General features: G+C 49.9%; 1 long non-coding RNA gene across 4 annotated transcripts; it reads right to left on the reverse strand.

Moving 5' to 3' along the window:
- Positions 1-1,739: 1,739 nt before the first annotated feature.
- LOC128592677 (uncharacterized) lies at positions 1,740-8,585 on the reverse strand. Of its 4 annotated transcripts, XR_008381970.1 has the most exons (6): positions 8,137-8,585; positions 5,834-7,887; positions 5,623-5,707; positions 4,544-5,340; positions 4,248-4,306; positions 1,740-2,505 (listed from the first exon to the last, which is right to left on the reverse strand). It is a non-coding gene; the product is annotated as an uncharacterized LOC128592677 (long non-coding RNA). The 4 variants fall into 4 exon arrangements; XR_008381969.1 differs by lacking the exons at positions 5,834-7,887; positions 8,137-8,585 and having other exon boundaries at positions 1,740-1,995; positions 2,343-2,505; positions 5,623-5,799; XR_008381968.1 differs by lacking the exons at positions 5,834-7,887; positions 8,137-8,585 and having other exon boundaries at positions 4,544-5,337; positions 5,623-5,799.
- Between the last annotated feature and the right edge of the window lie 14,998 nt (positions 8,586-23,583).

Here is a 23,583-nt window from a genome sequence, read left to right on the forward strand (position 1 = left end):
GGCCAAAAACTGCAAAAAAAAAAAAAAAATTAGAAATCAAAAATAATTCATGTGTGGGCGGCACCTATGGCTCAAAGGAGTAAGGTGCTGGCCCCATATACTGGACCCAGCCCCGGCCAAAAACTGAAAAATAATAGTTCATGTGGCGCAAGCATAGGCAACTTTCCTCTTGCTGTTCTTACTTCTAAACAGCACCCCCAAACTACCTACCTCAGCGGGCATTATAGAGAACAAGACATCTGAATTCTAATGTCCATTATGCCATTTCCTAGCATTTGGGGAAAAGACTATTCCACAGAAAAATCACAGGATGGTATTTTCCCCTTCTGGATCTGATTGGCACTATCTTTTGAACTCAGAAAATGTCATACACTTGGCAAGTGTGATATTGTGGGCAAATGCATTTTATCTTCCTCATCTTTACCCAGCATACATACAAACTAAGGAGGTAATTGGTGGCTGGCGGCACAAAAGATAACTTGGGGAAGGAAGTAGGCCAGGGGAAGAACCAAACCAGGAGGAGGGAGTCAAAACTTTCAGCACGTTGAAGAGGGAGGGGCTGAAAATTAAGTTGTTAACTTTGGCATTTATGCAATTAACCACACCTTAAAAATGAAGTTTACTTGAAAGCTCCAAAGTAACATGTGTGGAAAAGTTTGCAGGTTGCCACAAAAGGCTGGTCCACCCAACACGAGGAGACCAGAGGCTCCTGTGTTCAGAGCGCTTACAACTTGCCCGGGTGTCCCTTCATCTTCATTCTTCACTGTACCTTAACAGACCAGTAAATGTAAGTATCTCCTAGAGTACTCCAAATTAATTGAACCCCCAAATGGAGGTTTAGGAAACCCTATTTTATAGCCTGCGGGTCAAACATCCAGGAGGTTTGGACCTTCAACTGAGATCTGCAGTGCAGGGCAGCCTTGTGAGCCTGAGGCCTCATCCAGCAGGCCATGACCCAGTCATCAGGTAGACAGCGGCAAAACCCAATTAAGGACACCCAACTACTATCCACTGAAAAATTTATCATTTTGGCATGAAGGAAAACTGTGCCCTCAACCACATTTGATCACAAAAGTAGTCTTATTGATTGCTGAGAATGGTGAAGAATGCTGCGGTTGATTTTTCCTCTTTCTACTATATTGTCTGAAGGGGCATATATGTCTGGTAAAGCAAACCACTGACTCAACAAATACTAGCTCAGTAATTGATCTAGTTTTTTTTAGCTGCTATACCATGAATCAGCAAAGCTCACTGGTTGCTGAGTGTTAAGTAAAGGATCCTACAGGCATTGCAAATACTAGAGGTGATATTAGAAAACAACGAGAGGCGAGGACTATTTCCCACCCTTACCCCAGTCATCTATAGCCATTTGAAAATTGAAAATTGCAACACTTACGTTCATGTGTACCAACAATTTATTAATATGCATCTAACCTGTTTACTTGGAAACTTCCCCACTTGACAGGTTCCCTCTGACAACTTTCTAGATTGTAGAATGGGCATCAAAGGATGGCCTTCGCCATCTAGTGGTGTTCTGGTGTGTGGCAGTGTGCTCCCCTAATCCTCAAATCACCTCAAGAGCATTCCAACATTTATAAAGATAAGCAGTTATCTTCAAGTGATTCTTCGAGTTGAGTACCGTCCATTTTTTTTAAAAGCACCATAGTGAAATACTGAATCTAAAACTACCAGGAGAGTCACTTAAAACGTATCACAAAGAACATTGAAAAATACTCAGATAAAAGTAAATTTTTTATTTGTTGATTAATATAACTGCGTTGTCATTCAACACATAAAGCTTGGAAATTCTTAATCTTTCTGAGCTGGGGGTGTCCTCAGAAGATGTAGCCAGCAGGGTGGGTGTGGAGTGGACAGGCCGACCAAGGGAAGGAAGGACCCCAGCAGATGGAAGGACGGAACCGTGGGCTCAAGGCTCCTTCAGGTAACCACTTCTGCGGCTTGATGAAATGGATGGACTCTGGGCATCCTGAATGTCTGTCAGAGCACAAGAAGGATCAATTAGAAAAAGTAGTACAAATTTTGAATTAAATCAATTCTCAGAGAGAACACGCAAAGTTCTAGGGTCTTGGCAAGAGTTTAGGGTTTGAACTTGCCCTGTAACCTCTGTTCTAGGTTAAATGTTTCCCAGACTTACTCGCCTATCGCTGTCAGGATTTTTCCAACATGCTTATGTTAGGTGCAACATGACTTCCTGGCTACTTTCTCCACTGATAACTACTAGACATGAAATTCTGGTATGACTGGTGATATGGAGAAGGAAGTCATCAAAACAAACACTTCCTTTTGAATATTCATAGGAATTCCACCTAAAATAATCTCACTATAGTGTTCTTCTGTATATTGGAAAACATGGCGGGGGGGGGGGGACGGCGCGCAAGATCTGTCTGAAATTTAGCCTCCGGCACATGTCTTCATCTCCCGCCAGGCTCTCAAAGCTCCCCGTAGTGAAGATGGCTTAATAGTGACACAGGAGCCCAGGTAGGCCTGAAAAAAGAGTGGAAACCAGAAACATCTTACAATGCAAAAGTTAAATCAGAAGCCTAATAATGTGATTTTTAAAACAATCTAGAAGAACACTTATTCTGGTTGGTATATAGGCTATCTCTGATCACTGCAGCATTTCAGGTGATGAAACTGTAATTATCTTTTAGGTTCATTTATTTAACAAACCTGAGGAGAATACCTATAAAAACAACACAAACCCCCAACATATAGATGTCAAACATAGACTCTTCACAGATCATTTTAACATGGATAAATAAGGCCTGTTTCAAACTGGCTAATTGAATGGTATGTTGAGAGTAGAACCAATTGCATTTAGGCTTATGCTAAAACTGGGGCTGAAAATATAAAAAGTGACTAAGATTCCAAAACAGTTCTTTTTTTCTTTTCTTTTTTTTATTAAATCATAGCTGTGTACATTGATATGATCATGGGGCATCATTCACTAGCTTCACAGACCGTTTACCAAGTTTCACATATACCCTTGTAAGATGCACAGTTGGTGTAATCCCACCAATCCCCTTATTTCAAGAGATAAAGACATGAGACTCTGCAAAGACAGGCATTGCCGTGTGACTGGCACGCCCTACTTCTTTACTGTGTCCTCACTAGTGGTTATCAGAGTCTTTTCTCCACATAAACCCTGCTGACTACCATAAACACAACTGAAAAGAGTCAAAAGTTCATTGATAAACAAATGCCCAGAGTACTTAGCAGTCCCTGACATCATTACATTTAAGCAACAAAATAAATATACTAAAGGATAAAAGAATCAGAATTTTTTGTAGACAACATGTAGTAAAGGAAACAAAAAAAAAAGTAAGTAGAAAGAAGAAATCAGAGTGGGTTGTAACTTCTGTAAGGCCCACCTACTTGACCATTTCAGTTGCTTTGTAGTGATATTTTAATTCAACAATGGATTCTATCTCCACCGCTACATGCCACACCCCAAACCACAACCAGAGTTTTTAGTCCCAAATAAGAAATACGGACATTCATTCAGTTTGGATGTCCATACTGTTTCCTTAGAATCCTTTTCAGCCAAAAGGAATTAGAACTCAGCGAATTGCTCCAGTCACACACTGTAATTTAACTTTTCAATTTTAAAAGTGACCATCAACAAATTCAATTTGCTTCTTCAAAAAATGAAAAATGCCATTGACAGATATGAAATACTGACGTTTACAAGAATTACTGAGTGTTTAAATGATTAACATACAACTTTGATCATGATCATTCCATTGTAGAATCAAGTGTCACTTTTTCGTTGGCTCCCGATCTCTTCTGATTCTGCCCTCATTTTGTATGCCACTGAGATTTCCAGCCCTTTCCCCCGAAGGCTGACTTTGCGTTTCTTTCCCTGTTTCAGTGTTTCACGCAGCGCACGCCCTTGAGAACCCCTTTCTAAGTGACTTTCAACTGTCTCGCCATCCTTGTTTAGAGCATTCTCCAATCTCAGATTGGTCTCAAATTTACGGAACTATGTTAGTAGTTCAGTGACCTTCCCTCATTGAATACACCACCTTCTCCCAGATACTCTTTTATCACTGAGTTATGTAGAAAATATTTCAGAGAAACTCCTCACTTGCCTGTCTAGGAAGGGGTAGGACCGAGATGGCAGCTGACACTTTTCGAAGCCACGCTCTACAGACTTCCCCTGGCCCCCCCACCTCCTCCACCCCTCTCCAGGGTAGCTAGCAAGTCAGAGGAAACAAATCACTCACCTGCCCTGGGCAGCCTTCACATGCCCCCTTCTCCCTTTCCACGCCAAGTCCCTGGGAACCTGTGAAGGATGCCCAGAATATTGAAATATCAGCAGGGGCCACAGAGTTCAAACAATGTCTTCCTGGGTCTCCACTCTCCCAAAACCCTCCAAAGCGTCTTTAGAGTAAACTCCAAGTTTATCAAAGCTATTTTTTTGTTAGAACTATGGATATAAAATTAGATCAAAATGCATTAGTTTAAAAACATTCCAAATACATCGCTTGTTTTACTGCATGTAAGTTTATAAAATGTATACCTCTGGGGTGTCTTCAGCTTTTGGCTCACTCCTTGGTTTCTACTACTTCCCATTCAGGAGCGCTTTCCACCGTTCGGAATGGAGCCAACAGGTGGGAACAGGCTTTACTTATGAAGTTCAGCAGCTACAATGGCCACAGCAGTTGAGATTATAGGTGGAATTTTATCTTCATTTCCTTCTACAAATAGAAAAACTTCCCACTGTGCTCTAAAGAACCACAGGCCCAGAGGTGCCTTTCACCCGAGTTCAGGCTTCTGGATCTCCAGTATATTCCTGAAAAACATTACAGCCAGAAGCAACAGATTCACCCCATGTGGCACTAATAACTTTCTTACAAAGGATTTTAGAAACTTAAATGGGCACTAGCGCGATACATTTGGACTAATTACATGCCCTTTATGTAAATAGAATAAAACTATTTCGGTGAATGTTGTTCTGTTCTATTCAGATCATCAGTATCCATAGGCATTTATATGCTCATTTTCATAACTATCCCTTTGACATTTTAGTGGGCTGCTTGAATGGCACAAACAGATTAATGACGATGTTGGCTCAGATTTCCTTGCGAAAGCAGCTAAATGGGAAATTTAGGTTTCCAGAAGGCAACAGTCAAGGAAATTTTTTCCTACACAGCAAATTAAAATACCCACCAAAGAACAATAATAAATAAGCCGAAAACTTCATCCAGGAAGGACATGCAGCTTCACCGTGCTCGTTCCCTGGCGGGGTCTTCCTCTACATCAGCTGAGAAAAGCAGTTCTTAGGCCGGCTTCCCAGGCAGCAAAGATAAACCCCTGCTAGTTAATTTAATGTACTTGTTAAAAAACAGGATTTTGAATTTGTGCTGATTATTCAAACAATAAGTCATTATTTAAGACAAAGTATTATACTTCTGATCCTTTTTTTTCTTCTTTTTTAACTGTTTACCACACCCTGGTGTCAAATACAAAACTACGCTTACCCCCCACACACACACTTTTAGGCCAGGGCCAGGTTTGAATCCACCTCTGGTATATGGGGCTGGTACCCAACTCCTTTGAGCCACAGGCACCACCCACAAAATTATGCTTTTTGCTCACCTTTCATCAGTCTCCTTTGCTGATCTCAAGTCCCATCCACCATGGAAGGAACTCCAATGACCACTATGTTGATTTATGGAGATGACTAGAAAATAAAAATCCGTTTTGTTCTATATTCTACAAAGATTTTTTTTCCTTTATGAATGCCCACAAACTTCCACCCCTGAGGCCACACTCCCTGGCACATGGCAGGTTCTTCATAAATACACACCTCAAGTAGTCCTTCACGCAGCACACTCCAGAATGCTGAATCAACCAATGCTCTGCAGCGAGTTAACCTGGGAGGCGCATCCTCCTTGAGGGGCTGTGGGCCGGGGAGAAGCTGGAAGTCACTGCACACTTGGTCCAAAGACCTCACACGGCCCCCCAGTGTGACCTTGAGCAGTTGCTTCCCAGATGCTCACGAGCAGAGGAACTCTGCCCAGTGCTGTCAGACTTTAGTGGGTGTGCGGGGGCTGAGATTTTGCAAGTCAACAAGCTCCCAGCTGGTAGCAATGCTCAGGGTTCCCTGTTTGTCAGAGCCCATTGGGAAGAGCAAGGCTGAGGAAAAGCTGCGTATGAGCAAGGCTGCAAGGCTGCGTATGCTGTTTCTGGGCTGCCCTCCCCAAGGCCAGGCCTGCAGGCACGGGCCTCCAGCTCTTACCTGTCCATCTCTTACCTTCTTGAGATGATGTTCACAAGTAGAAAAACCTTACTGCATGGATCTGAGGACTTACCAAGCAGGAGCCTGTGTAGTAAGCTCCAAGCTGGACCCTCAGTGGGGGAGTTAAATCCATAGAGAGAGGACCAGCATGAAAGTGCACTCATATATAATAAGCACAAAGCCTTCAGCATTTACTATTCATCCTCACTGGATTTACCTTGACGGAGGACTGCACACGGTGGTACACTGTTTCCTCACTTAACTCCTGGGTCCCTCAGGAGAAAGAGAGCTCATGTGCTCATTCACAGGGGCTATGGAGGGATCCAGGATATAACAGTGAGGCCACAGAACTCGGAACATGTGAGACTTTGAACATTCTGTTGGCATCATGGTCTATTAAAATATGAAGATAGACCATCGCTCTACCCTTTCTATGGTTTGAACAGATTCACACACACAGTACTCAACTTTTAGCAAATGAGTGATTTCAATCCAATGAGAGGGAATGTGGAAAGGGAAGGGAGGTAAAACAGTGGGTCTCTGTTAACATCAGTCCAGCTTGCAGTGAGAATCCAGGGCTTGCCACAAGGTCTGCTCACCTGCTCAAGGACAACCAAAGTACTTGACCTCAAATTCTTGTAAATATCAGTTCAACTTCACACACCCTGGAAACCTCACTGCAAGTCCACCTACAGTCTGCCCAGGACAGAGGAGAACACCTGTTTAGTCCTAATGTTTACATAGAGATTTCTTCAAATGATTACGAATTTCTCAGTTCATTCAAAAGTACTAAGGGAACTCTAGAGCAGTGGGACAGGTACTATTATACATAATAATAATAATAATAATAATAATTCCACTGACTACATAAAGTGTGTGAGTGAGTTGGGCTATTCTGTGTTTCTCCAGCCTGCAGTTATATTTACGTCTTCTGCATTCACAGTTGGAACAAAAGATGTGCCTGGGAATGTCCCTAAGTCTCTGGGGGTCACAGAGATGACACACATATAGGATAAATAAGTGCTGTACATATAAATGATTTCTAAAAGCAATTTACAAAAAACTATTTCATAATAAAAAAAAATCACAGTCACTGATGCTCGAACACCCACCTACCTCGGGATTCACAATAAAGAGAAACTTTAAACAGACATTTCAAGATCTTCAGGAGACAATTCTGTGACCTGTTACCAAGGCTGCAGATCCCAAGAGACTCTTCCATTTCCAGCAGGCTGATGAGCCACTGCAACTGTTCTCCCTCTCTCATCCTCCAGCCTATTCCTCACAAACGAACAAGCTCAGGACGGTAGCGGGGTCACAGAACACAGCAGGGAAAGCGCCCCGCCTCGCTCCTCCCAGTAGCAGCTTCCTGGGCAGAAGACCCCCAGTTTGCAGGCCATGAGGGTTTGAGGACACAAGTCTGAGGACACGGAGTCGTCAGCAAAATCCTCATCACCGTCTCTCAGCACAGGGGCCAGGGTCTCATCTACAGTGCAGCAGCTCCCACTGCAGAGTCTTTCTGGGGGACAGTACCCCAGAAAGGCCCTGCAGTCTCATGCTACCTGAGATGACACTTGGCCAACACCAGTCAGCCCCACACTCCTTATCCAGTTAAAGAGATGCTGTTGGAGGAAAAGAAGGAATTGGCTCTGGCTACAGGTGAATTGAAATTGGCACTGTTTTGAGAGTCTTCAGCTGGCACCAGACTCTGCGGATGGGGCTGAGGCCCTCCAGGCCCCACTGGACAGCCCTGCCCACCTCCTCCGGCTGCCCTCTGGCCACTCCAGGCCATTTGTACCTGGGGGGAGGCAGGCTCCTGCTGCCGGCCTTTACCCCTGAACTCCCCTCCCACAAACATCCCTGCTCCTTACCTTCCCATTCAGCATTTCACAGCTGCAGGCACAGCACTCTTCCCCTTCATTCTCTCCTTCAAGGCATGGACCCTCCTGCCATCCTCCACCCTGCAGTGTTTCTGCTGCTCCTCTGCCCACGCTGCAAACAGCTGGGACTGGATCGCCAGCACCAGGAGACTGCTCAGTGACTTTCCTTTCTTGAGCACTAGATTTCCATAATATTCAGAAAGGGTTATTATCTACTCTGGCTATGGTGGTAGGAGTATGGGCCCTCGACTAGTGAAACGTGTACACTGTTCCTCAACTGATACACCTGGCCCCTCGAAGTTCCCCAAATTCAATCACACATGGAGATTATGCCTGGCACCCAGCAAGCACTCAGAGAGTGTTCCCTGACTGCCAGAACTATTGCACTGCTAGGGAAGCAGGCGGGAACCATGTAAAATGTATGGCTTCTCCGAAGGAGACAACAGTCCCTCTCTTCAGGGCAGGCCTGGCAGGCTTCCAGCTCTACCTCTGGAGGGGCACCTGAGGGTGAGCTGGGAACTCCTGCTGGTCATACTGTGTGTGGTCCCCATGCTGGGGACAAGGCCCAGAGATGCAGACAGTCCCACACAACTGAGCTGCAGCCCTTAGGCCAGGAGGATAGATCAAGAGTTACAAGAGATACAAGTGGAAAAACCACACTCAAGACAAAATGGCAGATAAAGACAAAAAGTCGACTCTCGGTCAGAAGGTTTTGAAATTCAGGGATGACAAGTTCCAGTGCGAACTTGTCCTTGCCATGTAGAAATTATCAATATTTCCCATGTCAGTACACTTCAGAGCTGTCTAAAACCCTGCTTCCCCTTGCTGACCTGAATGATTAACAAGTTACATGTGCTGCTGATACCTTCCTCCATTATTTCTGTGATTAAGGAAACTCATGAACTTACTCACCGCATTCCCTTCCAGAGCCGCTGAGGCCTGCCGTCTGATCCTAACCCAGAACATACAGCCGGACACAAGAAATCAAATAGGTACCGCTTCTTAGAAAGACGTAACATTATAAAATGGATGTAAACTTACCTAATTGTGTCCCATAATCAATTCTTACTGACTCCAAAACCAGTCACTTTCACATCAACAGGGACTTGATCCCCTTTAGAGATGGATAAAACAGAATTTAATTGTTTGGACATGAGGTCAAATCACAATTTGGGGTGTGTGAGCAAGTTCATGTGGGTTTCACCCAAGTTGAACCAGCCTTGAATTGGTGCTGCTCCTCCTCTCACCCCTGCAGGTGCACATGGAGAGGGTTCACTGGCACAAGTTCAATTACACAGCAGTGCAGAGAGAAGCATAGGACGCCCAGTCCACACTATTCCACTTCTTCCTGTCACAGAAGGCACTCTGCTTCCCTGTGGAGCTCAGCCCTCAGCCACTGCAACAGGCCTTCTGTTTCCATACTCCTTCTAAAATCTCCCTCACCCTGAGGCTCCCTGCTGCCTTCAGGTCCCTCTCCGGAGTCTGGCTGCCCCTCTGATATGACATCCCTCACCACTCTCCACCCAGCCCCATCTGTACTGCCCAGGCCCCCACTTCGCACTGGGAGCCAGATGTCCACAGGTTCCTACTCTGGAATTTGTGTATCCCAAAATCTGCCCCCTAGACCTAATCTAGTCATCATCCCAGATTCACCCCTTGCCCAGCCTTAGCTCCTGCCCTCCACACTGAGGACTTCCACTTTCTGTGACTCCCTGTTTCTCTCCAAAGACTGAAGATTCGCTGAAAAGCAGAGAGGTCACTCCAAGAAGAACCAGGTGAACAATGAAGCCCTGGAGGACAACACCAATTATCTACAGCCGATGACCTGGGGGTCACGGTGCTAAATCCAGGGAGACGTGGCCAGGTAGAAAGGCCACAAAAATATGGCCATGAGGAAACCGGGATGAGATCAGAGAAATGCCACTGCCAAGAGGATCAAGCCAGGGTCAGAGGTCAAAAAGGAGGAGCAGAAGATATGTAGGGGGAACAAATGACAATCGCCAGGGCCCAAAGGCCAGAGTGAGCAGCCACCCCATAAGGCCAAGGTCACATGATCAGGAACATAGGGCCACGGTGATGAGATAAAGAGATACAACCAAAGGCAAAGGCGGGGGGATGATACAGCCAGTGGCATATGCTCAGGGGGATGAGGCCACAGGACAAAGTTACAGAGAGAAGGCCAGGGAGATGAGGCCAATGGGGTAAATCCGATGTAATGTTACATGTTCAACATTAAGTCAGGGAGTTAAGTCCACCAGCATAAGGCCAGGGGTATGTGACCACTGAGATAGGGGTCAGTTGAGAAAGGCCACAGGTATAAACTTGGTTGATGAGACCAAGCACTCAAGGCCAAGAAAATTACACCCAGTAGAGAAAGCCCAGGGGACAAGGCCTTGGGGACATGATTAAACTCTAAGCACAAGGAGGGGATAGGCTTAGTGGGTTCAATCCAGGGGCATCACACCAGGGATCAAAACCCAGGGGATATGACCAATGGCATATGTTAGGAGGGGTACACAGCCACATTTTAAGGCCAGGACCAACGACCAAGGCTTAGTGGATGAGAACAGTAGAAATATGAGGCCTCAGGATTGAGGACAGGCAATAGAGCCAGGGAAATAAGACCAAAGGCATTTAAGGCTCTGGGGATATGGCCAAAAGCTTAAATCCAGGATATATGGTTAGGCCATGGGAATAAGGTTTTCGAGGTGGGGCTTGATGGGGGGAGAGGGAAGGCACTGGTGAAAACAAGTGGTGAGAGGCTTAAGGCCAGGAACATGAAGCCTAAGGCAAAATTTCCCAGGAAATAAGACCAATAGACTCCGCCCATGACCTAAGGTCAAAGGATTCAATCCAGGGCAATATGGCCAAGGGGCAAAGGCCAGGGAAATGGGGTCTGTGTCTATGACCAGTACCTTAAGGGAAGTATGGCCACAGGAACAAGGACACTTAGATATGGTCAGTCCAATGAAGCCATAGCTATCTGTCCAGGAGGGTAAGGCCAGTGGGATATGGTCAGTGGTAAGGGCAGGGGTACATTGTCCTGGTAATAAGGCCAGGGGTATGGCCGATGGGGTCACAGCCAGGTCCATGGATTATGGGCATGATCCTGGCAGGACAAAGCGTACATGTAAAGCCAAAGGCGTATGGGAGGAAAGACACAGCCAGGGTACATGGTCAGGGCTTAGAGCCAGGGGAACGAGTCCAAAATCATAGACCAAGAAGGCATGGACCAGGCCTTTGGATTTCAGGCCAGGAAACAGGGCCAGGGTCAGAAGGCCAAGGGGACAATGACAGGCAATGAGGCCACAAGGCCATGGTCACAAGATAAGGTCCAAGGGATTTGTTAATGGGCTTGAGCCAAGTAGGTAAGACTGGGCGGCCAGGGGGACACCACCAATATCCACCTTTGGTCAAGGGGATATATCCAGGAGGACATGGCCAGGGATATAAGGACAGGGTATGTGGCCACTGAAATAATGGGGATGAAGCCAGGGATGAGGGCAGAGAATTATGGTTTGGGTGGTGGGGCAAGGGCTGGGCAGAGGGCAGGATGTTGAACAGGACATGTCATCAGGGGCATAAGGCCAAGGACAGGAAGTCAAGGGCACAATTTGCCAAAATACAACCAATAGACACCGCCCATGACCTATGGTCAAAGGATTGAATTCAAGGCAATATAGCCAGGGGCAAGGCCAGGGTATGGGGCCATTGGGATAAGGGAGATAAGGCTGGGGGATGAGGGCAGGGGCAAGTTCAATACAATATGGTGAGGTCAATGAGGCTGAGGCTGTCTAAGGTCAGTGACCTACATTCAGAGTTAACAGGTGAGGGTCACATGGTCCTAGAGACAGGCCCAGGGAATCAGGTCTTGGAATAAGGCCATGGAGGGAGAAAAGGTCAAAAGACAGGAACAAAGGCTAGGGGGAGAGGCCCAGGGAATAAGGCCAGGGGAGAGGCAGAGTGCGGGGCAGGGGCTGGCAGGGGGCAAGGTGGAAGAGGGAACATGTGGTCAGAGCCATAAGGCCAGGGACATAAGGTCAAGGACACAATTTCTGGGAAAACAACACCAATAGAAGTCGCCCATGACCTAAGGTCAAAGGATTCAATCCAGAGCAATATGGCCAGAGGGCAAAGGCAGGGGAAATAGGGTCTGTGTGTATGTCCAGCACATTAAAGGAAGTAAGGCCATGAAACAAGGACACTTAGATATGGTCAGGCCAATGAAGTCACAGCTATATGTCCAGGAGGGTAAGGCCAGTGGGATACGGTCTGTAGTAATGGCAGGGGTACATTGTCCTGGGGATAAGGGCAGGGGCATCACTGATTGGAGACACAGCCAGGGACATGGGGTCATGGGCATGATCCTGGTGGGACAAAGCCAAAAGTTAAGGCCAAGGGTATATGGGAAGGAAGATACAGTCAGGATATATGGCCAGGGCTTAAAAGCCAGGCGAACTGGTCCAAAATCCCAGGTCAAGGGGGCATGGTCTGGGCCTTCCAGTTTTAAACCTGGAAAAAGGGCCAGGGTGAGAGGCCCAAGGCCCTTGGACCAAGAGGACAACAGCAGGGCAAAGAGGCCAGGGGAACACGGTCACATGATAAGCCAAAAGGATGTGCTCGCGGGCTTAAAAGCATGGAGATAAGGCCAAGGGCATAAAGGCCAGGGGGACAACACAGCCAGTGACCAATGGACAAGGGGATATACCCGTAGGACATAGCCAGGGATATAAAGCCAGGCTATGTGGCCACTGAAATAATGGGGACAAAGCCGGGATGAGGACAGGGGATTATGGTTTGCATAGAGGGGTAGGGGCTGGGGCAGGGGGCAGGATGTTGGACAGAAAATGTCATCAAGGGCGTAAGTTCAGGGACAGGGGAGGTCAAGGGCACAATTTGCCAAAATATAAGCAATATACACCGCCAATGACCTATGGTCCAATGACTGAATTCAGGGCAATATGGCCAGGGGCAAAGGCCAGGGAAATGAAGACTATGTATATGGCCAGTACCTTAAGGGAAGTAAGGACATGGGAGCAAGGACACTTAGACATGAACAGGCCAGTGAAGCCACGGCTATATGTCCAGGAGGGTAAGCCCAGGGAGATATGGTCAGTGGAAGGGCAAGGGCACATGGTCCTGGAAACAGGGCCAGGCAGATCAGGCCCAGGGAATAAGGCCATGGAGGGAGAAAAGGCCAAAAGCCAGGAACAAAAGCCAGGGGGAGAGATCAACGGGATTAGGCCAGGGGAAATAGGTTTTCGGGGTGGGGTGGGGCAGGACAGGGTGGGGAGCATGGACTGGGCAGGAGGCAGGCTGGTACACAGAACATGTGGTCTGGGGCATAAGGCCAGGGACATGAGGTCAAGGGCACAATTTCCAGGGAAACAACAATAATAGACATGGCCCATGACCCATAGTGAAAGGACTGAATCCAGGGCGATAAGGCCATGGGGCAAAGGCCAGGGTGTGTGGCCACTGGGATAAGGGGGATAAGGCTGGGAGATGAGGGCAGGGGCAAACTCAATATGATATGGTGAAGCCAATGAGGCCGAGACTGTGAGTCCAGGTATCTAAGGTCAGTGACCTATGTTCAGGGCTAACAGGTGACAGGCACATGGTCCTGGAGACAGGACCAAGGAGATTAGGCCCAGGAGCAAAGGTCAAAAGGCAGGAAGATACAGTCAGGATATATGGCCAGGGCTTAAAACCAGGCGAACTGGTCCAAAATCCCAGGTCGAGGGCACATGATCTGGGGTTTCCAGTTTTAAAGCTGGAAAAAGGGCCAGGGTGAGAGGCCCAAGGCCCTTGGACCAAGAGGACAACAGCAGGGCAATGAGGCCAGGGGAACACGGTCACAGGATAAGGCCAAAAGGATGTGGTCAAGGGCTTAAAGGCATGGAGATAAGGCCAAGGGCATAAAGGCCAGGGAGACAACACCAATAGCTACAGCCAGAGACCAATGGTCAAGGGGATATACCCAGTAGGACATGGCCAGGGATGTAAGGCCAGCGTATGTGGCCACTGAAATAATGGGGATGAAGCCAGGGATGAGGACAGGGGATTATGGTTTGCGTAGAGGGGCAGGTGCTGGGCAGGGGCCAGGACGTTGGACAGAAAATGTCATCAGGGGCGTAAGTTCAGGGACAAGAGGTCAAGGGCACAATTTGCCAAAACACAAGCATTAGACATGGCCCATGACCCATAGTGAAAGGATTGAATCCAGGGCAATAAGGCCATGGGGCAAAGGCCAGGGTGTGTGGCCATTGGGATAAGGGGGATGAGGCTGGGAGATGAGGGCAGGGGAAGTTCAATATGATATAATGAGGTCAATGAGGCCCAGGCTATGAGTCCAGGGGTCTAAGGTCAGGTAAGGGGCACATGGTCCTACAGACAAGACCAAGGAGATCAGGCCCAGGGAATAAGGCCATGTAGTGAGAGAAAGTCAAAAGCCAGGAGCAGGCCTAGGGGGAAAGGCCAAGGGGATTAGTCCTGGGGAATAAGGTTTTTCAGGGCAGTGCGAAACAGGGTGGGGGCAGGGGCTGGGCAGGGGTAGGGTAGTGGACAGAACGTATGATATGGTCCAGAGTGAAAGGCCAGGGACATGAGGTTAAGGGCACAATGTTCAAGGAAATAACACCAATAGACTGCACATGACCCATGGTCAAAGGATTGAATCCAGGGCAATAAGGCCAGGGGCTAATGCCAGGGAAATGGGATCAGTGTATAAGGCCACAGGAACAAGGACACTTAGATATGGTCAGGCCAATGAAGCCACAGCTATATGTCCAAGAGGGTAAGGCCAGTGGGATATGGTCAGTGGTAAAGGCAAGGGCACATGGTCCTGGGGATAAGGCCAGGGGCATCGCTGACAAGGTCATAGCCAGGGACATAGGGTCATGGACATGATCCAGGCAGGGCAAAGCCAAAAGGTAAACACAAGGGCATATGGTCAGGGTTAACAGGATAGGGGCACATGGTCCTGGAGACAGGCCCAGGGAGATCAGGCCCTGGGAATAAGGCCATGGAGGGAGAGATGGCCAAAAGCCAGGAACAACGGCCAGGGGGAGAGGCCAAGGGGATTAGGCCAAAGGAGGAAGGTTTTGGGGGTAGGGCGGGGTAGGACTGGGTGCGGAGCATGGACTGGGCAAGGGGCAGGGTGGTGGACAGAACATACAGTCTGGGGCATAAGGCCAGGGAAATTAGGTCAAGGGTACAATTTCTGGGGAAACAACACCAATAGACACCGCCTAAAACCCATCGTCAAAGGATTGAATACAGGGCAATAAGGCCATGGGGCAAAGGCCAGGGTATGTGGCCACTGGGATAAGGGGGATGGGGATAGGGCAGGGGCAAATTCAATACAATATGGTGAGGTCATTGAGGCCGAGGTTGTGGATCCAGGGGTCTAAGTTAGGTGACCTATTTTCAGGAAGTAACAGGTGAGGGTCATATGGTCCTGGAGACAAGACCAGAGAGATCAGGCCCAGGGAATAAGGCCATGTTGTCAGTGAAGGGCAGAAGCCAGGAATGGAGGCCTAGGGGGAGAGGCCAAAGGGATTAGTCCTAGGAAATAAGCTTTTTCGGGGTGGTGCAGGACAGGGCGGGGGCAGGGGCTGGGCAGGGGTAGGGTGGTAGACAGAACATATGGTCCGGGGCATAAGGCCGGGGACATAAGGTCAATTTCCACAGAACACCACGAATACACACAGCCCATGACCTAGGTAAGCAGATTGAATTTGGGGGCTAAGGCCTGGGAAATGGGACCAGTGTATATGGCCAGTACCTTAAGGGAAATAAGGCCATGGGAACAAGGACACTTACATATGGTAAAGCCAATGAAGCCACAGCTATATGTCCGGGAGGGTATGGCAATTGGGATACAGTCAGGTGTAAGAGCTGGGGCACTTGGTCTTGGAGACATAGCCAGAGTTCAGGCCCAAGGAATAAGTCCATGGAGGGAGAGAAGGTCAAATGCCAGGACCAAAGGCCAGGGATCAGAGGCCAAGGGCATTAGACCAAGAATAAGGTTTACATGGTGGGGTGGGGCAGGGCCAGGGGCTGGGGCAGGGCCAGGGGCAGGGGCAGGGGCAGGGGCTGGGGCAGGGGCTGGAGCTAGGGCTAGGGCTGGGGCAGGGCCAGGGGCTGGGGCAGGGCCAGGGGCAGGGATAGGGGCTGGGGCAGGGCCAGGGGCTGGGGCTAGGGCTGGGGCTGGGGCAGGGCCAGGGGCTGGGGCAGGGCCAGGGGCAGGGGCTGGGGCAGGGGCAGGGGCTGGGGCTGGGGCTGGGGCTGGGGCAGGGCCAGGGGCTGGGGCAGGGCCAGGGGCTGGGGCAGGGGCTGGGGCTGGGGCAGGGCCAGGGGCTGGGGCAGGGCCAGGGCCAGGGGCTGGGGCAGGGCCAGGGCCAGGGGCTGGGGCTGGGGCAGGGGCTGGGGCAGGGGCTGGGGCAGGGGCTGGGGCAGGGTCTTAGACAGAACATGTGATTAGGAGCATAAGTGACATGAGGACAAGGGCACAATTTCTAGGGAAACAACACCAATAGACTCTGCCCATGACCCATACTCAAAAGATTGAATCCAGGGTGATAAGGCCAGGGGACAAGGCCAAGGAACTGGGGTCTGTGTATATGGCCAGTACCTTTAGGGAAATAAGGCCACGGGAACAAGGACACTTGGATATGGTCAGGCCAATAAGGGCACGGTTATATGTCCAGGAGGGTAAGGCCAGTGGGATATGGTCAGGACTAATGGCAGGGGACATGGTCCTGTGGATAAGGCCAAGGGAATCACTGACAGGGAACATGGCCAGGGACATGGGGTTATGGGCATGATCCTGGTGGGACAAAGCCAAAAGTTAAGGCCAAGGGCACATGGTAGGAAACATGCGGCCAGGGTACAGGGCCAGAGTTTAATGCCAGGGGAACCAGTCTAAAATCCTAGGGCGAGGGGGCTTGGTCCAGCGTTTTGGGTTTCAAGCCACGAAATAAGGCCAGGGTAAGAGGGCCAAGGCCCTTGGACTAAGAGGACAAGGGCAGGGCACTGAGGCCAGGGGAACATGTTCACAAGAGAAGGCCAAAGGGATGTGCTCATGGGCTTAAAGGCATGGAGATAAGGCCATGACACTATCTATAGCCAGTGACCTATGGTCAAGGGGATATATCCAGTAGGACATGGCCAGGCATAGAAGGCCAGTATATTGGCCCTGTGATAATGGGGACGAGGCTGGGGGATGAGGGCAGGGGCAAGTCCAATATGGTATGGTCAGGTTTATGAGGCTGTGGTTGTGGCTCCAGGGGTCAAAGGCTACTGACTTGTGGTCAGGTGTAACAGGTCAGAGGCACATCATCCTAGAGATAAGACCAGGGAGATCAGGCCCAAGGGAATAGTCAAAGAGGGGGAGAAGGTCCAAAGCCACGACCAAATCCCAAGGGGATAGGCCAAAGGGATTAGTCCTGGGGAGTAAGGTAGTCAGGGTGGGGAATGGTGGACCAGGGAGGGCGACAGAGGCTGGGCAGTGGACAGAACCTGTGCTCAGGGGTGTAAGGCCAGGGACATGAGGTCAAGGGCATAATATCCTGGGAAACAACACTAACAGACACAGCCCATGACCTATGATCAAGTATTCACTCCAAGGTGATATGGCCAGGGGGCAAAGGCAGGGGAAATGGGGTCTGTATATATGGCTAGTACCTTAAGGGAAGTAAGGCCATAGGAACAAGGACACTTAGATATGGACAGGCCATGAAGCCACGGCTGTATGTTCAAGAGGGTAAGACCAGTGGGATACAGTCAGGACTAAGGGAAGGGGCACAGGGTCCTGGGGATAAGGCCAGGCAATTGCTGATGGGGGACGCAGCCAGGGGCCTGAGGTTATGGGCATGAGGACAATGCCAAAAGGCAAGGCCAAGGGCATATGGGAGGGAAGATACAGCCAGGGTAAATGGGTGGGGATTAATGCCAGGAGAACCAATCCAAAATCATAGCCCCAGGGAGCATATTCAGGGCTTTGGGTTTCAAGCCAGCAAATAGGGCCAGGGTCAGAGGGCCAAGGCATTGGGCCAAGAGGACAATGATAGGGCAATGAGGCCAAGGGGACATGGTCACAAGATAAGGCCAAAGGGATGTGCTCGGGAGCCTAAAGCCAAGGAGAAGAGGCCAGGGGCATAAAGCCCAGGGGAACAAAACCAATGTCTACGGCCAAAGAGGCGACATCCAGGAGGACATGGCCAGGGATAAAAAGCCAGGGTATGTGGCCACCAGGATAAGGAGGACGAGGCTGGGGATTAAGGCAGGGGACAAAGGCCAATAAGATATAGTAAGGTCAGTGAGGCCGTGATAAAGCTCCAGGGCTCTAAGGCCAGTGACATATGGTCAGAGGTAACAAACCAGGGGCATATAGTCCTGGAGCCAGGGCATGATATCAGGCCCAGGGAGTAAGGCCATGTAGAGAGAGGTCAAAAGCTAGAACCTAAGGCCAGGGGCAAGAGGCCAAGGGGGTTACAATAGAGGACTAAAATGTTCAGGGCAAGGCGGGGCAGTGCAGGGCAGGCCAAGGGGCTAGTGCTAGCAGGTGGTAGGGCTGTGGAGAGAACATGTGGTCAGGGGCATAAGTTCAGGAACATGAGATCAAGGGCACAATTTCCAGGGAAACAACACCAATAGACACCGCTCATGACCTATGGTCAAAGGATTGAATCCAGGGCGATATGGCCAGGGGGCAAAGGCCAGGAAATGAAATCAGTGTATATGGCCAGTACCTTAAGGGAAGTAAGGTCATAGAAGAAGGACACTTAGATATGGACAAGCCAATGAAGCCACTGCTATTTGTACAGGAGGATAAGGCCAGTAGGATATGGTCAGTGATAAGGGCAAAGGCACATGGTCCTAGGGATAAGGCCAAGGGCATTGCTGATGGGGACACTACCAGAGACATGGGGTCCTGGGCTTGATATTGGCAGGACAACGCCAAATTGTAAGGCCAAGGGCATATGGAAGGGAAGATACAGCCAGGATACAGGGCCAGGGCTTAAAGCTGGGGGAACTGTTCTAAATCCTAGGCCGAGAGGGCATGGTCAGGATCTTTGGGTTTCAGGCCAGGAAATAGGGTCAGGGTGAGAGGGCCAAGGGGATTCAGCCAAGAGGACAATAGCAGAGCAATGAAGCCAGGGGTACATGGTCACAGGATAAGGCCAAAGGGATGTGCTCACGGCCTTAAAGGCATGGAGATAAGGCCAGGGGCATAATCAGTGGGACAACACCAATATCTACGTCCAGTGACCAATGGGCAAGGGATATATCCAGTATGACATGACCAGGGATATAAGAAATAATGCGGTCACTGAAATAATGAGGACGAAGCCAGGGATGAGGACAGGGGATTATGGTTTGCGTAGAGGGACAGGGGCTGGGCTGTGGATGGCATGTTGGACAGAACATGTCGTCAGAGGCATAAGTTCAGGGACAGGAGGTCAAGGGCACAATTTGCCAAAATACAATCAATACACCACCCATGACCTATGATCAATGACTAAATTCAGGGTAATAATGGCCAGGGGCAAAGGCCAGGGAAACCGACTCTGTGAATACGGCCAATACCTTAAGGGAACTAAGGACACGGGAGCAAGGACACTTAGATATATGAACAGGCCAGTGAAGCCATGGCTATATGTCCAGGAGGGTAAGACCAGTGGGATATGGTCAGTGGAAGGGCAGGGGCACATGGTCCTAGATCAGGCCCAAGGAATAAGACCATGGAGGGAGAGAAGGCCAAAAGCCAGGAACAGAGGCCTAGTAGGAGAGGCCAAAGGGATTAGGCCGGGGAGGAAGGTTTTCAGGGAGAGGCAGAGTGTGGGGCTGGGACTGGCAGGGGGCAACATACTGGGCGGAACATGTGATCAGAGCCATAAGGCCAGGGACATGAGTCAAGGACACAATTCCTGGGGAAACAACACCAATAGACTCCGCCCACGACCTAAGGTCAAAGGATTCAATCCAGAGCAATATGGCCAGGCGGCAAAGGCCAGGGAAATGCGGTCTGTGTGTGTGGCCAGTACCTTAGGGGATGTAAGGCCACGTAAACAAGGATACTTAGATATGGTCAGGCCACTGAAACCACAGCTATATGTCCAGGAGGGGAAGGCCAGTGGGATACGGTCTATGGTAGAGGCAGGGGTACATTGTCCTGGGGATAAGGCCAGGGGCATCACTGATGGGGGACATGGCCAGGGGCTTGGGGTCATGGACATGATCCTGGCAGGACAAAGCCAAAAGGTAAAGCCAAGGGCATATGGTCAGGGGTAACAGGACAGGGGCACAAGGTCCTGGAGAAAGGCCCAGGGAATAAGGCCATGGAGGGAGAGACAGCCAAAAGCCAGGAACAAAGGCCAAGGGTCAGAGGCCAAGGGCATTAGGCCAAGGAATAAGATTTACATGGTCGGGTGGGGTAGGGCGGGGTGGGGGCAGGGGCTGAGCACAGTCGTAGATAGGACATGTGGTCAGGAGCATAAGGGACATGAGGACAAGGGCACAATTTCTGAGGAAACAACACCAATAGACTCCGCCCATGATCTATTCAAAAGATTGAATCCAGGGAGATATGGCCAGGGGAAAAAGGCCAAGGAACTGGGGTCTGTGTATATGGCCAGTACCTTTAGGGAAATACGACCACAGGGACAAGGACACTTGAATATGCTCAGGCCAATAAAGGCACCGTTATATGTCCAGCAGGGTAAGGCCAGTGGGATACGGTCAGGACTAATGGCAGGGGTACATGATCCTGGAGATAAGGCCAAGGGAATCACTGACAGGGGACATGGCCAGGGATATGGGGTCCTGGGCATGATCCTGGTAGGACAAAGCCAAAAGTTAAGGCCAAGGGCATATGGGGGTAAACATGCAGCCAGGGTACAGGGCCAGGGTTTAATGCCAGGGGAACCAGTCCAAAATCCTAGGCTGAGGGGGCATGGTCCAGCACTTTGGGTTTCAAGCCACGAAATAAGGCCAGGGTAAGAAGGCCAAGGCCCTTGGACCAAGAGGACTAGGGCAGGGCACTGAGGCCAGGGGCACACGGTCACAAGAGAAGGCCAAAGAGATGTGCTCATGGGCTTAAAAGGCCTGGAGATAAGGCCATGACACCAACATCTATAGCCAGTGACCTATGGTCAAGGGGATATATCCAGTAGGACATGGCCAGGGAATAAAGCGAGTATATGGGGCCCCTGTGATAATGGGGACGAGACTGAGGGATGAGGGCAGGGCCAAGTCCAATAGGATATAGTCTGGTTGATAAGGCTGTGGTTGTGGCTCCAGGGGTCTAAGGCTACTGACTTGTGGTCAAGGGTAACAAGTCAGAGGCACATTGTCCTGAAGACAGGGACAGGGACATCAGGCAAGAAGGTCCAAAGCCACGAACAAAGCCCAAGGGGATAGGACAAAGGGATTAGTCATGGGGACTGAGGTAGTCGGGGTGGGATGTGATGGACCAGGGCAGGGGACAGGGGCTGGGCAGTGGACAGTACCTGTGGTCAGGGGCGTATGGCCAGTGACATGAGGTCAAGGGCATAATATCCTGGGAAACACCAACAGACAGAGGCCATGACCTATGATCAAAATATTCACTCCAAGGCGATATGGCCAGGGGGCAAAGGCCGGGGAAATGGGGTCTGTATATATGGCTAGTACCTTAAGGGAAGTAAGGCCATAGGAACAAGGACACTTAGATATGGACAGGCCATGAAGCCATGGCTGTATGTTCAAGAGGGTAAGCCCAGTGGGATATGGTCAGGACTAAGGGAAGGGGCACAGGGTCCTGGGGATAAGGCCAGGCAATTGCTGATAGGGGACACGGCCAGGGTCCTGAGGTTATGGGCATGAGGAAAAAGCCAAAAGGCAAGGCCAAGGGCATATGGGAGGGAAGATACAGCCAGGGTAAATGGGTGGGGATTAATGCCAGGGAAACCTATCCAAAATCATAGGCCCAGGGAGCATATTCAGGGCTTTGGGTTTCAAACCAGCAAATAGGGCTAGGGTCAGAGGGCCAAGGCATTGGGCCAAGAGGACAATGGTAGGGCAATGAGGCCAAGGGGACATGGTCACAAGATAAGGCCAAAGGGATGTGCTCAGGGGCCTAAAGCTAAGGAGAAGAGGCCAGGGGCATAAAGCCCAGGGGAACAAAACCAATGTCTACGGCCAAAGAGGAGAGATGCAGGAGGACATGGCCAGGGATAAAAAGCCAGGGTATGTGGCCACCGGGATAAGGAGGACGAGGCTGGGGATTAAGGCAGGGGACAAGGCCAATAAGATACAGTGAGGTCAGTGAGGCCGTGATGTGGCTCCAGAGCTCTAAGGCCAGTGACATATGGTCAGAGGTAATAAACCAGGGGCACATGGTCCTGGAGACAGGGCGGGAGAAAAGGCCCAGGGAATAAGGTCATGTAGAGAGAGGTCAAAAGCCAGGACCTAAGGCCAGGGGCAAGAGGTCAAGAGGATTAGGACAGAGGACTGAAATTTTCAGGGCAAAATAGGGCAGTGCAGGGCAGGGCAGGGCAGGGGTCTAGTGCTGGCAGGTGGCAGAGTCCTGGACAGAACATGTGGTCAGGGACATAAGGTCAAGGGCACGATTTCCAGGGAAATAACACCAATAGACACCGCTCATGACCTATGGTCAAAGGATTGAATCCAGGGCAATATGGCCAGGAGGCAAAGGCCAGGAAATGGAATCCGTGTATATGGCCAGTACCTTAAGGGAAGTAAGGTCATAGGAGGAAGGACACTTAGATATGGACAAGCCAATGAAGCCACCACTATCTGTCCAGGAGGATAAGGCCAGTAGGATATGGTCAGTGATAAGGGCAAAGACACATGGTCCTGGGGATAAGGCCAGGGACATCGCTGATGGGGGACACAGCCAGGGGCATGGGGTCATGGGCTTGATACTGGCAGGACAACGCCAAACTGTAAGGCCAAGGGCATATGGGAGGTAAGATACAGCTAGGGTACATGGCCAGGGCTTAAAGCCAGGGGAACTGGTCCAAATCCTAGGCCGAGGGGGCATGGTCCAGGGCTTTGGGTTTCAGGCCAGGAAATAGGGCCAGGGTGAGAAGGCCAAGGGGATTAAGCCAAGAGGACAACAGCAAGGCAATGAAGCCAGGAGGACATGGTCACAGGATAAGGCCAAAGGGATATGCTCATGGCCTTAAAGGCATGGAGATACGGCCAGGGGCATGAAAGCCAGTGGGACAGCACCAATATCTACATCCAGTGACCAATGGCCAAGGGGCTATATCCAGTAGGGCATGGCTAGGGATATAAAGGCCAGGGTATGTGGTCACTGAAATAATGAGGACGAAGCCAGGGATGAGGACAGGGGATTATGGTTTGCATAGAGGGGCAGGGGCGGGGCAGGGGCTGGGCAGTGGGTACAATGTTGGATAGAACATGTCA

The sequence above is a fragment of the Nycticebus coucang genome, chromosome 8, assembly GCF_027406575.1.
Source record: "Nycticebus coucang isolate mNycCou1 chromosome 8, mNycCou1.pri, whole genome shotgun sequence".
Classification (NCBI taxonomy): domain Eukaryota; kingdom Metazoa; phylum Chordata; class Mammalia; order Primates; family Lorisidae; genus Nycticebus; species Nycticebus coucang.